This window comes from Cupressus sempervirens, chromosome 1, assembly GCF_028749045.1.
Source record: "Cupressus sempervirens isolate cs-2001-9-10 chromosome 1, ASM2874904v1, whole genome shotgun sequence".
NCBI classification, from domain to species: Eukaryota; Viridiplantae; Streptophyta; class Pinopsida; order Cupressales; family Cupressaceae; genus Cupressus; species Cupressus sempervirens.
Window position 1 is genome coordinate 157,772,445 of NC_143118.1, and position 15,099 is coordinate 157,787,543.

Below are 15,099 nucleotides of genomic sequence, written 5' to 3' on the forward strand. Positions count from 1 at the left end.
CTCACTATAATTAGAGAAAAAGTATTATTAGGGCATTTAGACCTTGAACAACTGATTCACCCCCCTCTCTATTATTCTAAAGAATTCTAATAGTTTCATGATTGTTATAAGTATGTGAGGAAGTGTGAAAAATGCACCTTCTTCTTGGGTAATAAAAAGCTCGTAGGTTTTCCCCTTCACCCCATTCAGGTGGACCAACCTTTTGGTCAATGGGGATTGGATTTCATAGGCCTTATCAATCCTTCTTCCAGTTTTGGTCATAAATGGATTCTAGCTGCTATTGATTACTTCACTAGATGGAAAGAGGAAATTGCACTAAAGGAGGACATTGAATCTTCAGTTGTTGAATTCCTTGATGGAATTGTGACCAGGTTTGGTGCCCCTTTAACTATCATTTCAGATAACACAAAATCTTTTTTAGGAGCTCAGATTTGTGCATGGGTAGTTGACCATAATATCTACTTGAGCACATCATCAAACTACTATCCTTAGGGAAACAATCCGGTTGAATCATCCAATAAAAATTTAATTACAATTATGAAAAGGACAATAGAAGATAACCAGAGGTGTTGGCATTAGAGGTTGAAGACTGCCCTGTGGGCTGATAGGATAACACCTAAGAGGTCAATAGGGAATTTTCCATTTATGTTGATATATGGCAGAGAAGCAAGGCTTCTAATTTAATTAGAGTTCCCATCCCTAAAACTAGCTCATCAGCTAGAGCTAATTGAAGATGATGCCATGGCAGTGAGAATGGAAGAGCTGATGAAGCTAGAATAAAAAAGAAAACAAGCCATGTAGACCATAGAAACTCATCAACAACAAGTGAAAATGAGTTTTGACAAGAAGGCCAGGGTTAGAATCTTCAGGGAGGGTGATCTAGCACTAAAATGGGATGCAAACAAGGCAAAGCTAGGGAGGCACTCAAAATTTGATACACTATGGAGTGGTCCCTATGTAATTGTCAATTGCAAGCAGGCCAATGCTTTTCAATTAAGCAAGCCTGATGGTGAAACTTTGCCTATCCCAGTCAATGGGATCTATCTCAAACCATGCTTCTAATGAGGGTTAAGGTTTCATGTATATAAGTAGAGTAGTTTTCTTCCTATTGGTTTCCTACTTTCCAAGAAGTGCATGAGCATAGGTTTCTCTTTGCGAGATAGCTAGTTTTCTCGAGTTTTGAAGGTTGCAAGGGTTTTGGTCTCTGTTTCCAATTATAGAGGGCAGACTTTCCAAGTTTTTTTCTCTCATAGAGGTAGGGTTAGGGTTTCATAATGCACTAATCCACATTTTTTACAATTCTATGGCCCAATGGATGCATAAGGTCACTAGTCATATGCATAGTTGGCTTGCATCCCTTCTGAGTCACCAAAAATGTTAGTCATGTTTGCTTCCTGCCAAAAATTTAAATTCAAATGCCTGAGCCCACCTTGATAGCTCCCCATTTTTCCTTGCCCATTATTTCTTATGATGTTACGATGGAGGGTTACTAGAATAACATAATCTAGGGTTGTGGCCTTTTTTGATCTCACAATTAAGGTTGTGTCTTGTTATTGTAGACAAAATTTTGAGTTTCCCTAATCATACGATATCCTTTGTATCATATGATCGTATAACATTTTAATTGGCTTGCATTTTTGTCTTCTCCCATATTATGACAAAAGGCTCATCATGGTGTCATGAGCAGTAAAAGGGCTAGTTATGATCTTGTGATAAGGTGTTCATCGTGAGATTGTAAAAGAATTGTGAAATGTAATTTCCTTGCCTTTTAGATCAAGATTGGATATACAGCTGTCACTTTGTCACTATGGAGAGTTGCTTGAGATATAAGGATAGCCATATAGTGAATAAAGCAAATGAAGGAGGGACCCACCACTCTAGTGTTAAAAAATACATTAAATGTCTGCCATCAAATTAAGATGAGATCAAGGGTTACCGCTTCATTTCTATGGCTACATGCACACTCTTTATGTATAGCAAAGTAGCAACTCAATGAGATGTGTCCTTAAGGATTAGTGGGTCCAATTTGTGTTACTAGTAGTGAAAGAAAGGTACACATGGCAGTCTACCATGAGATCAAAGATTACATTTTAGGGGTCTATGATGCTACGAAGTTGTTCTCTGTCATATGGTCGCAAGGTGAAATTTAATGGCCAGTGATGCTACAACTTGTCCCTTGCCCTGTCATGAGATTGGGGGCAGTTTTCAAGGGCTTGCAATTTTATGACTAGTGTAAGTGCATAAACGAAAAAAGAAGGCACTCAATTAGTTGCAAAGTGGTCAACTGCATGGATACTTTGCGGGTGGCAAAACAAAATAAAATCATTTGCGCATGTGGCTCATTCTGGTTACAAAACTTGTTTGACTTGCTAACTCTATTGACTCAAAAGCTAGAAACAAAGAGAATCATGGTTTCTTGCACAATTCGATCTTTATGATCAATTCCAACCACCATCAAATGAATGTTGTGCCCAGTAAATGAAGAAAACAATCTACCACCTCTGATCCTATCCATCTATTTGGTTAGAATGGTTTAATGGCATCATTTCTATCTTCTCAAGGCCCTATTTTAGCAAGATTTTGGATTTCATTGTATTTAAGTCTATGCCAAGGTTAGATTTTCCCTAGATCTATATGATTATTCTCTATAAGACTTAATGGTAGTGGTTGTGGAGTAACTTTAGTCGAAAAACATCTCAGTTATGCCTAAGCTATAAAGGCAATTTTTGTAGATTTTGAAATGGTTAGACTCTTCACTATTTTTCTCTGATATTGCTCTGTAACTTTAGTGTAAATTTCCTTTACCTCTGAACTATATGACATTATGTCTTATCTCTTCTAGCTATCAATGTAAAGTATAAAAATTACTTGCATCACATTGATGTATTGTGGATATCTATGATCTTGCATGACTGTATCTCTTTTGGCCTATGAATGGTATATAAGTGAATCTTCCCTTTCCTTGTGTCATTTATTTGGTTTTTTTGATCTTCATGTGATTGCTAGATTAAAGAAAGTTTGGATGTGTATATCTTTGGTGTCATAATGCTTCAATAGTGCATGTATGGACAAAGATTGGTTTGCACACTCTATTTTGGTGCATCACCCCCTTAGGTTAGAGTAGGTAGATTTGCTTCTAGGCATTCCTTCTCCCTTTTCCTCTCCAAGAGTAGTTAGGTGTGCCTTGATAGTAAAGGAAGTTGACCTTCTCCAGAGGATCAACCTCATAGTTCAAGTCCCACAGCTTGGAGGTTGTTTCCATGTTTCACAAGGTTGTCCTTAGGCAAAAACTTTGGACAAGGGTGCAAGCTTTTGCGACAATAGATACTTAGAATGCACACATGCATATGATTGACAAACACATTTACATTTGTATGCTTGATGAAAGGAGATGAAACATTTTGAAGAGATTCTTGAATAATACCTTGATAAATCAGAGAAATTTGAAAAAAATCCTAAACTAATTATCTTGAAAAGAGTAACATGATGTTACTCAATAAGATCATAGTCACTTGGTTTCTTGATTAATGGCTTAAGTTCTTGCAAAAGACTTATTTGATAAGCTGGAAAAGAAAAAAATTTAAGAAGCATTTTTAGATCAGCAAAACTTTTTTAAAAATTAGGAGAGTTACCATTTGGTTGTCTTAGAATGGTTTTGACATTTGAGTGTCAACACACTTAACCACATTCTACATTGAAGTCAAGTGACTTTAGGTGCCGAGCATTATATAGGTGTCAAGTCATAGTTGATGTCGCACAAGTAGAACGCTTCATATGCCGAGTGAGCCAAAGTCATACATGTGCCAAGCAAGACCGAATGCAATAGGTGCCAAGCAAAGCAAGATAGTATATGTGCTAAGCACCCATAGTCTAGTATGTGTCGAGTAACACAGAATCAACATATGAGTTTGTGCCTTCACAAACTCAGACATAAACCATTTTTGGAGTCGACATATAAGGATTTTGAAGGATAAAAAGGATAAGAACAAATCTTGTACATTTCCTATGCAATCAGCATGCAACCAATAAGAAAAATGGAGAAGGCATGCAACTAATGAGAAAAATGCAAGGCTATGAAGTCTTTATAAGAAGGCTTAGACCCAACAATTTTAAGTTGTTGAAGAGAATTTAAGGAAGTTGCTAAGCAGATAGAAAAATTGTCGAATAGAATAAACATCAAGGGCATCATAGACTTAGTGAATTGAGTAGCAATTACACATCTAGTTGATCAGAATAGAACAAGGAATACAAATAGGTATTAGATCAAACAAGGATCACATCAAAATGAGCAAATAAAATGCCTAAAATTAGTAATTGAAGATTGTAAGAAATTAGGTCAAAGATTTCTAATACTCTCTAGCAATTGTATTAGATAGTGAAAACCCTATGATGATAGGTTAGCTCAATAGCTATTTTGTAGATCCTTTGAAGAGGTGACTAAATCCTTTAATAGGGTGACACTTCACGTAAAGTGTTTGTAAATCCTTTGAATAGGTCACTATTGACACAGTGTAAAGCTTTTAACAAGGTAGGCCTTTCACAGGGCAGACCATCAGAAGTGGTCAAACAATTATTGTTGCAGTAATTTTTGTGGGTATCATCCCCACCCTAGTTTTACCTTCTTATTCTTGGAGGCTTTCTGGGTTACCAAATCTGGTGTTATGTGTGTTGATGCATGTGTTTACTTTATGTTTATTTAATATGTTTACATGTATGCAGTTTACTTTCAGTTATTTTTTTCAAAGGAGTTGAAAAGGTTAACGTGTGTTACTTTTGATTCACCCCACCTCTCAGAAGTACTCTTCCCATTTGAATATTCCAACAATTGGTATCAAAGTTTGGTTACTCACAAGGAAAATCCTAATAGCTTAGATAAAAGATTTGAAGATGGAAATCTTCAAACTTGGGAAGATCATAGACAATCAGGTGATTGATGTGCATCTCGCTCTACACAAATTGGAGGAAGCTAGAGAAGAATTAAGAAAATCCTTTAAAAGAAGGAAGGATATAGCCATAGCTGAAAATGACATACACTACAAGGAGATTGATACCACACAAGTGTTTTCAAGTGAAGATCCCAAGGAATTTGATCACAAGCCATAATGCTTTGTGAAGTGACTAAACAAAAGAAATGAGCCATTGAAGATAAGGCCGTGATAGAAGATGACAAGAGAAATCTTACCAATCGACTAGAGAAGATAATTGAGTTTGAAAGAATCTCAAACATGCAGCTTGACACCTTAAGCCAGATGATGAATGCTCATCATGAACTGAATATGAAAGACATTGAGATCTCTACATTGAAGTTACAAAATGATCAACTGCAAAATGACCTAGAAAGAGAGAAGGAGATAGCAGAAAGCTTCAACAAATCCAATGAGGCTATCAAGTACTTTGAGCAACTACTAAAATCACCAAGGGCTAGTAATGATACTTAAGGACTTGGGTACACCAGCATTGAACAAGGAGAATCATCCAAGACTACAAAAGAAAGGAGTAACAAAGGTAAGAACACTAAACCTACTTGTCATTTCTATGGTAAAAAGGGACATACCTCTAATATATATAGGAGCAAGGATGGTCATTAGCATGATAAGCCTAAAAATACAAACTTTTTTCACAAGTGCAAAAAGCAAGGACATCAAGCACATGAATGCAAAACCAAGACTATGAGGACACCAAGATTTGAAGGTCACTACTATAACTGCAAGAAATATGGATGTAGAGCTTTTGAGTGCAGATCAAAACCTATGTGGCGACCCAATCAACCTACAAATGGAAACAACCATGCACATCATTACAACTAGGATTACAATACTAGGTCTAGTTATCACTACTCTCAGGAGTTTGGACACATTCCTAAAAATTGCATAAGGACACATTTTAGAGGAAATTATTGCAGATGGTTAAGTCAAACCACATGTTTTAGTAGCTTGAAGATTGGTCATATCAGTAGGAATTGCCCAACAAAGTTAAAAGCACCCAAGTTAGAAGTCAACAAAGGAAAAGAGAAGATAAATGTTGAACAAATCAGAAGGAAAATGAACAAGACTTGGAAGAAGAAAGATGAGTGCAACACATCAAATGGAGAGATCACTTCACCCAAGAGTTCAAGTGATCACATCTCATCCAACTAAGCAAGAATAAGTGTGTACGACTAATATAAAAAGTTATATCATACATCATTCCCAAGATAAAGAAGTACTACAAAGAAGAAATTAGTATGAGCAAAGATGCCAAGTCAAAAATTTGAAGTCACTGCAAAACTATTCTCAGATGCCGAGTAAAGCTCTAATGGATGTTGAGTTACCAATAGCAACCAAGTTGATAGTTGATGCCGACTGAAGTGGAAATCTAGTGGAAGTTGAGTCATGTCGAAACCTTCAAGTGCTGAGTTTACAACTATATGTACTAATTATTTAATGCTAGTTTCAAAAGGTATAAGGTCCAATTTTGTTCATTTTCATGCCATTTGAACATAGAGAAAAGACAAGAAGAGTGCAGAAGCGATCATACAACAACTTTGAAGCCATTTGCATCGATCTCAACCATGATTTAGCATACATTTCATTGATCTAAGGTATTTATCAAGTGCCGAGTTAGGTCATATTAAAAGTTTTTAAAACCCTAGTTTGGTATAATGGCTACTAGTTCAAGAAACCCCAAAGGAAAGGAAATTCATGAGGTCCAACTAGTCAGTAATGAGGTCAAACAACCCAAGTTTAGACCAATCTCTAAAGTCACCTACAGAAATGATCCAGTTGGCACATTGTCCATTATTCCACCAAAGGTTGTCATGGTACAAGATGTGAGGAAGTGTTATAACTGCAAGATAGGAGCAATAGGAAATCTTGAAATATTTCAAGCCTATAACAAACTGTGTGATAACAAGATATTGAAGGATGAATTTTACATAGTTGAGAAGAAGGGTTTAACAAATGCCATAGTTTATCGTACAAGTTTCAAAGTAGAATGGATATGGATTGTTTTAAGAAGAATGCACAATGGATGTTTGTGGTTGGAAATAGGACTAATTAAGATTACCAAAAGGATAGTACATAGGGTTATGGGTTTCCCAACCCTAGATTGGCCTAAGACCCTATGCAGTGATTCAAAAGAGATCATTGAAAGGAATACATGAGCTAAATGGAATAAGAGAGGTATGACTATTGACACAATCACATATCCCCTTTTGGACTTTGTTGTGAGAATCATTTCTCACAAATTCTACCAACCAGTAGATTGAATAGTGTGTCATGTATAGCTATTGATGTAGCTTACAAACTTATGAAGAAAGATCATACATATGATCTATCAAAACTGATGTTGTAGTAGATAAATGAGAACTTACGAGCAATTAGAAGGTCAAAAGGTGCTCAATGCAAGTTTGATTCAGTTCTTATTTGCATATTTTTCTATGTCATGGAAGAGTTTCCTTCAATTGGAAAGGTGAATTAGAATCCAAACAAAACTACAATCACACAAATCAATGAGTTCATTGATCAAATGGATGATAATTTTGAGGCCCAAATGACAAGTTATTTTGAGGATTTTAAGAAATTCATGAAGTAAAGGGTAAGAATACCAGGTTCCCTAGTGGAAAAACATATCAATGAAATATGCTTTCTGGTTGACATTGACTATACCTATATCTAGGCAGCAATTCCAAGAGTAAGATGGCTAAGGCCATTGGGATATGAACTTGATGTAGATGAAGCCTCAACAGAAATCACAACATTGCTTATAGAAGAGATAGATAACGAAGCTCCTCATTTTGGCACATATGATGTTGTCAAATCTAAAGTTGAAACAGAATTGAAGACAGCCTCTATTATTAAGAAGAAAGATAAATTAGTAAAGTAGATAAAGAAGAAATTTGGTGCAAATATTGAAGGAGAAGCAAGTGTTGAAGAAGAAGAGGAAGAGCAAGGGCAAGATCCAATAGAATTGACTCAAGGCTTAGAAGAAGACAAGGAGGAAGGTGCTGAGGAAGAAAAAGCCAAGGAAACACCTAAGAGAAAGGCTAAAACTCAACCTCTGGCTCAGCCCAAACCCAAGAAGGCTACAGGAACAACATAAGTGAAGCTAGCACTAACAACAAGAGCTAGCACAAGGGCATCTACACAAAAGGCCAAGGAGCAAGTAAAAAAGAAGAAGCCCACTGAATAGACTGATGAAGTGCCAAAGAAAAGAAGAAAGTATGTGGCATAGCCAAACACTGATGATGAGGAGAGAACATAATCAAAGGATATCAGCCAATTCAGAGTGGTAAGCCATCCTCCCAAATCTGCTATAGACAAAATGTGTGAAAATGTTAGGAATCAAGATTTGAATGATTTGAAAAATCTTGATTTCAATAAGCTATATAGAGAAGAGCAAGATAAATAGAGGAATCTATGTATGCCATGATGGCTAAATTCAAAAACACACCTCTAGAACTAGACAATACCATGCCTAGAGAACTATATGAGATAATTGAACATAAATGGCATTATTTTCTGAAAATGGAAAAGGAGATCAATGAATCTACCTTAGCACAAGTGATGCCTGACCTAACAAGAGGTCAAACAACAAAGGCTAATAAGAAACATGGTGGAAAATTTGCACCTAAATATAGAGCCTTCAACATCCTACAAAATAAGATTGAGGGTGTAGTAAATAAATCCACACAATTGTGGAAGACAATCTACCAGATAACTAATGACAAGGATGAAGAAGCAAACAAGGCAGAGGCTAGTGCCAAGGAAAATAAAATAGAAAAGAAGAAAGGAGAGGAAGAGAAGGAGAAGGAAGCAACAACAAAAGAAGATGAAGAAAAGAAGAAAGAGGAGGAAGATAAGAAAGATAAGGAGGACAAAGAAAAAGGTGAGGAGGAAGAAACACAAAACGGAGAAGACATGGAAATAGTTGAACAACAAAAAGAAGAGGAACAGAGTGTGCAAGACAAACAAATACCACCTCCTAGCCCTCCTCATGTAACCATAACACCTGCAGACACAATAACTATCAAGGATGTTCCTAACAATTCAACTCAGAACATCAATCCCCTAACTGCAGAGCATCTCTCCAACATCCTTCACCAATCCACTCTACAGGCATAGTTATGCATAAACCCTGTATTGGTGAGTGTAGATGAGCTATAGAAGGTAGTAGTAGAACCAAAAAGAGGCAAGGTGAAAACATAGGAATTACCTTTTACCTATATAGCTACTAGCACTAAAATTTTAATGCTTCCACCACCACCTCCAACAATTGAAGTAGCAATAGGTGACACCATTCAGAAGCCATTTGCAAAAGAAGGGAATTCTGATGAGAAGGAGGAAACATCAAACAAAGAGGAGCAGCCCGCTATTCAAACATTGGTAGAACTACCAAAAATAGGCACTCTGATAAAGACTCCTCAGAAGTCAAGCACTGAAGCCATACCTTTGCAAATCTCCACACCAGGCTTGAGCTCAAACAAGGTGGCCAGGGTATTTTAGTATGGAGACCCTGAGTTAGATGAAGAAATAATCATTCCTTTGTATGACTCAAAGACTATCATGATGGAGCAGATTATAGAAATGAAAAATGCATTAAATAGGAGACAAAGACAAGAAATACTCAAAAAAGAGTATAAACATAAGCAAGCACTACATGGGATTAAGGACATCTTTATGGATGCCTTCAGCTTGCAGTCAGTAGATGAGTCAAAGCCCATAATGGAACAATTATCTAATATAGTTGACCAGGTGACTAGTGAAGACGAGGATACAAGTGTTAAACTTATGGAATGGTCTGAAAGGAAGTTTCAAGGGAAGGTGAATGAGAAAATATCTAGTGGTATAACACTTGAATAGGTAGAATTGGCTAAGAAAATTGATAAGGTCAAAACTATACTTGAGAACATTTTCTTATTGTACAAAAAGTTGTGTGATTTTTCCAACTTCACACAAGAAATAGGTCAAAGGATAATGAACTTAGAGAGAAATTTGAAGATTTCTAGCATACAATTACTAAGGGATCTAGCTCAAAGTGAGAAACATTTTTCTCAATCACTTTACACACAAAAAGAGTTAGCTACACTAACATGTGAAGAGGCCAATATAAAGGCCAAATTGATGCAGGTTCAATCCTCCATAACTCCACATTTAGAAGTCCTCCACAAAGAGCAAGTCTATGTTGAAGCTATCTTAAAGAAAGATCCTAATCTTTCTACATTAGATGGACTTGTACATCTTGCTGTAGAGACTGCCATCCAACATAAGTCACTAGACATTGCTTTGGAGAATTGGGATGTAGCTCTGAAAATGATAATGGAGGTAAACAACACATTTTTGGCAAAATATGGTATTACTCCTTAGAACCCTTGGAAATAAGTGTCAAAAAGGGGGAAATATAATGTTTTGGAGGAAATGATAACAAAGATATGACTAAGGGGGAGAGAAGTCATAATATGTAAATAGAATGGGGGGAGACATAATGAATAATGTTTTGGGGGAGATATGAATAAAACTTGCAAGTATAGTTAGAGTAGACAAAACAATACATAGGTACATATAACAGAAATAGGGCAAAGGAAAAGAATATCAGATACATCAGCACAAAAATTTTGGTTACAAGAATGAAAATGGCACAATCAGCTCAAGGGAGTTATAAGGTATTTTGAAATTTTTTTGAAATTTTGTGGAGAGCAGATTGGATAGGGTATTCATAAGGTCGGATCAATAATGTTTAGTTAAGTGTTTTTTACACTCATGTCAAAGGGGGAGATTGTTGGTCTTAGAATGGTTTTGACATTTGAGTGTCAACACACTTAACCACTTTCTACATTGAAGCCGAGTGACTTTAGGTGTCGAGCATTATATAGGTGTCGAGTCACAGTTAATGTCAAGCAAGTAGAATGCTTCATATGCCAAGTGAGCCAGCGTCATACATATTCCAAGCAAGATAGAATGAAATAGGTTCCAAGCAAAGCAGGATAGTATATGTGCCAAGCACCAGTAGTCCAGTATGTGCCGAGTAACACATAATCAACATATGAGTTTGTGCCTTCAAAAACTTAGACGTAAACCATTTTTGAAGCTGGCATATAAAGATTTCGAAGGATAACAAGGATAAGAATGAATCTTTTACATTCGCTATGCAATCAGCATGCAACCAATAAGAAAAATGGAGAAGGTATGCAACCAATGAGAAAAATGCAAGGAATGAGTGAGAATTCATCATAGATCCATACCTAACCCAAATTCTATGAAGTCTTTATAAGAAGGCTTAGACCCAACAATTTTAAGTTGCTGAAGAGAAGTTAAGGAAGTTGCTAAGCAGATAGCAAAATTGCAGAACGAAATAAACAGCAGGGGCATCATAGACTTAGTGAATTGAATAGAAATTACACATCCAGTTGATTAGAACAAAACAAGGGATATGAACAGATATCAGATCAAGCAAGGATCACATCAAAATGAGCAGATCAAATGCCTAAAATCAACAATTGAAGATTGTAAGGTATCAGGTCAAAGATTTCTAATACTCTCTAGCAATTGTATTGGATAGTGAAAACCCTATGATGATAGATTAACTTAACAACTATTTTGTAGATCCTTTGAAGAGGTGACTAAATCCTTTAATAGGGTGACACTTCATGTAAAGTTTTTGTAAATGCTTTGACCAGGTCACTATTGACACAATGTAAAGCCTTTAACAAGGCAGACCTTTCATAGGGTAGACCATCAGAAGTGGTCAAACAATTATTGCTGCAGTAGTTTTTGTGGGTATCATCCCCACTCAAATTTTATCTTCTTATTCCTGGAGGGTTTCTGGGTTACCAAATCTGGTGTTATGTGTATTGATGCATGTGTTTGCTTTATGTTTATTTAATATGTTTACATGCATGCAATTTACTTTTAGTTATTTGTTTTAAATGATTTGAAAAGGTTAAAGTGTGTTACTTCTAATTCACCCCCCCTCTCAGAAGTACTCTTCCCATTTGAATATTCCAACAACCATTGAGCATTTTACCATAGATAGAATTATTGTTCTTTAATGAGGTGATAACTACAAACACATAAATGATTGATCTCTTAGGCTTTTAATGATACACAAACACAATAATAGAATTCATAGAAAATTTAGCCTTTAAATATGGGAAGTCTAGGTGTGGAACATATTTAATGGACTCTCAAGTAGAAGGAAACACTTGTAGGAAAACATCTATGTGGTAGATCATCCAACATATTGAAGTCACCCTTTGACAATAATCTATCAAAATCATTAAAACATTGAAGGAATAATCCAAAATAAGTAATTCACATTAGGTTTACCAAGATATAGAATTGAACATTTTCTACCCTCAATATATTGAGATCTCAAAGAGAAATGGCCTAATGCTACCTCATTACTAGCACCCTAATGAGCTAAATAAATGAGCTGAATATATATCTATAATATAGTTACATGGATTGAAATTCCAAAATAACTTGATGACATAGGAACATAAACATATTTGACTTTAAAAAGTAGAAGCTATAAACATGTACCTTTTATCTTAAAATGGGCAAGATCTTGACCTTAGATGCTACTATGCTACAAGGATGTATACTATTCGCACTATAGTTTAAATACAAATAGAATACAAAAAATCAATATAACCACCTATAGAAGGATCCTCCCACTTCATGAATATATTTGAAACCTACACACATAGACATGATAAAAATTATTTACATTGTACAATGGTTTTCTTTAATCAAATCCCCATTTTGGTGTTTCCATTTGAACAAACAACAAGATATATAGATTTGTTATAATGATTTAGAATGGCTGAGGGGAGAGTGAATCAATTATCCTAAGGTCCAGATGTACCAATTCAACATTTAATAACTTTAAATAGATTAATTAATCTCAAATATCTTCTCAATCTCTATAGTGTAGTATCAACAATTTAACATTTCATGGAATATCTTAACTCACTATCTCTATAAGTGTTGTCTACAGTAAATAAATTACTAAAGAATATACCATGAAAAATAATAACATCCACACATGAAAATAATACTTTTGACACTAGGATTTAAGAGGGAAACCCAATTTGGAAAAACCCATCAAGCAATATGCTACCGATTTTTCACTCTTCTAAAGTGAGTTTGGTTAAGAGCCAACCCTATTAAAGGTTATACAACACATTGTTAAATGTGTTGCCTTGATAAAGGACTTTAGCATATGCCATTAGAATGTCACCTTGATTAAACGATTTACAAAATGATTGTATGATCAACCTTGATTAACTGATTTCAGATTGATACAATGGTTAGAATGTAACAATAGGTTTGATTGGTAAAGTAAAACTCACTTTGTGAATTAAGATCTCTATTTTCCCATCTATTGGTTCCTTGACTACCCTTCATCGACATCTCCATCACTAATCTACTTGGCATCTCCTACATAAATCATATGTCACAAACTCTTCACACTTCACCTCTTCTATTTAGCTCTTTATAGATTCTCCTTAAGATCACCAATCAACAATGAATCAACCTTAAACTTCATTCCTTATGCTTCCTTAAATAGGTTATTTTGATCTTTTTCTGCTTAAAAATATCACCATTGATCTTAGGATTAGGTCAGATTCATCAAATCCTTCCATATTTTTTTCTCCTTCTTCTTCTAGAAACTTCTAATCAAATCCTCATCTTTGATCACATAAAAAACTCTCCTTGTGCATTAAATATGCCAATTCATAAATCCTTATCTTCTATGCACTTTGACTGATTCAAAATTCCAACTGTATCGACCTCAAAATCAAATCTTTCTCAAATTGTAACTTTTGGTATCACTCGACAATTGTTGTGTTCTTCTACTCGGTCATGATTGTATAACTCGACAATCACTATATTGTCTCACTCAACATCAACATGTTCACTCGGCCAATACTACGCTCAGTCATAACTGCACTTCTTCATATATTTTCTTTGCAATAACTAGCACTCAAATTAATAATAGGTCAAGCTTATCATTTTGACTTGTTTCAACTGTTAGCTTCATTCAACTATCTTCTACACTACATCTATTGATTGAACAATGCATTATCTTGTCAAGGACTAACTTATCACATGCCCATTGTATTTCTATGATACTTAACACATCTCAACTCAATCTTTCACTAGGTCATCTCATGATCTCTTCTTTTAAAATCCTCTTCATCAATCAAATGATATGGTACTCTACACTATTAGTAAAATGTCTCTCTAGTAGGTTTGACACTTCATCTTACTAATAGGTTTGACATCAATGACAACATAACAATTGCTCCAATTGTAGTTTCCAACAAGATTTGGGGAAAATGATAAATGATTGCATAATAGAAACAAGCCTTTCTTAATGGAGGAAAACCCTTATAACATGAGATAAACAATATTTGATTATGCAATAGAAACAAATATCTCTTAATGGAGGCAAATCCTAATTACATGAGATTAAATGCAAATAGATAATAAATGCATTTAGAGATTTAAGAAATTAAATGATGCTACAAAGCAATACATACATGAGATAAGAGAGAAGAGAAAGTGTTACATAATGAAGACCCCTCCTTTGAGATGATAGCTTGGAAGCACATAAGAGAATATTCAACTACTTGGGAGATCATGTGTATTTTGATAAAGTTTTCTTAAGAGAGCCAAAGTGAGATCCAAGAGTGATTCCTTGTTTTATATGAATGAATAATGGAGGGTTTTTTTGCTTTGAATGAGTGGGAGTAAATATTTGAATGTGTTAATGGGAAGGAACATGAGTTAAATCGGTATGGTATAGAAAATGCTCTATTTGAATTTAGAATCTTTTTGGAGTGTTATTGCACGACATTTTCATTTGACCTAGTTGATCCTATATGTGGACTAGTGGTTGCTAATGTGTCATTGTTTAGATTCATGTCGTTAGAATGTTGAGATCAAGATCATGAATTTTTTCATAAGTGCATTGGGCATAATGCTTAGTTGTCAAAAATGCATAAGATGTAATTTGTGATAGTATGTAATTTGTGGCATACTCCCTTTTTTGGATGCGAGCATATCTAGTTCTTTCCCCAAGTTTTCCTGTTTTAATTTAGGGTAATGGTCGAAT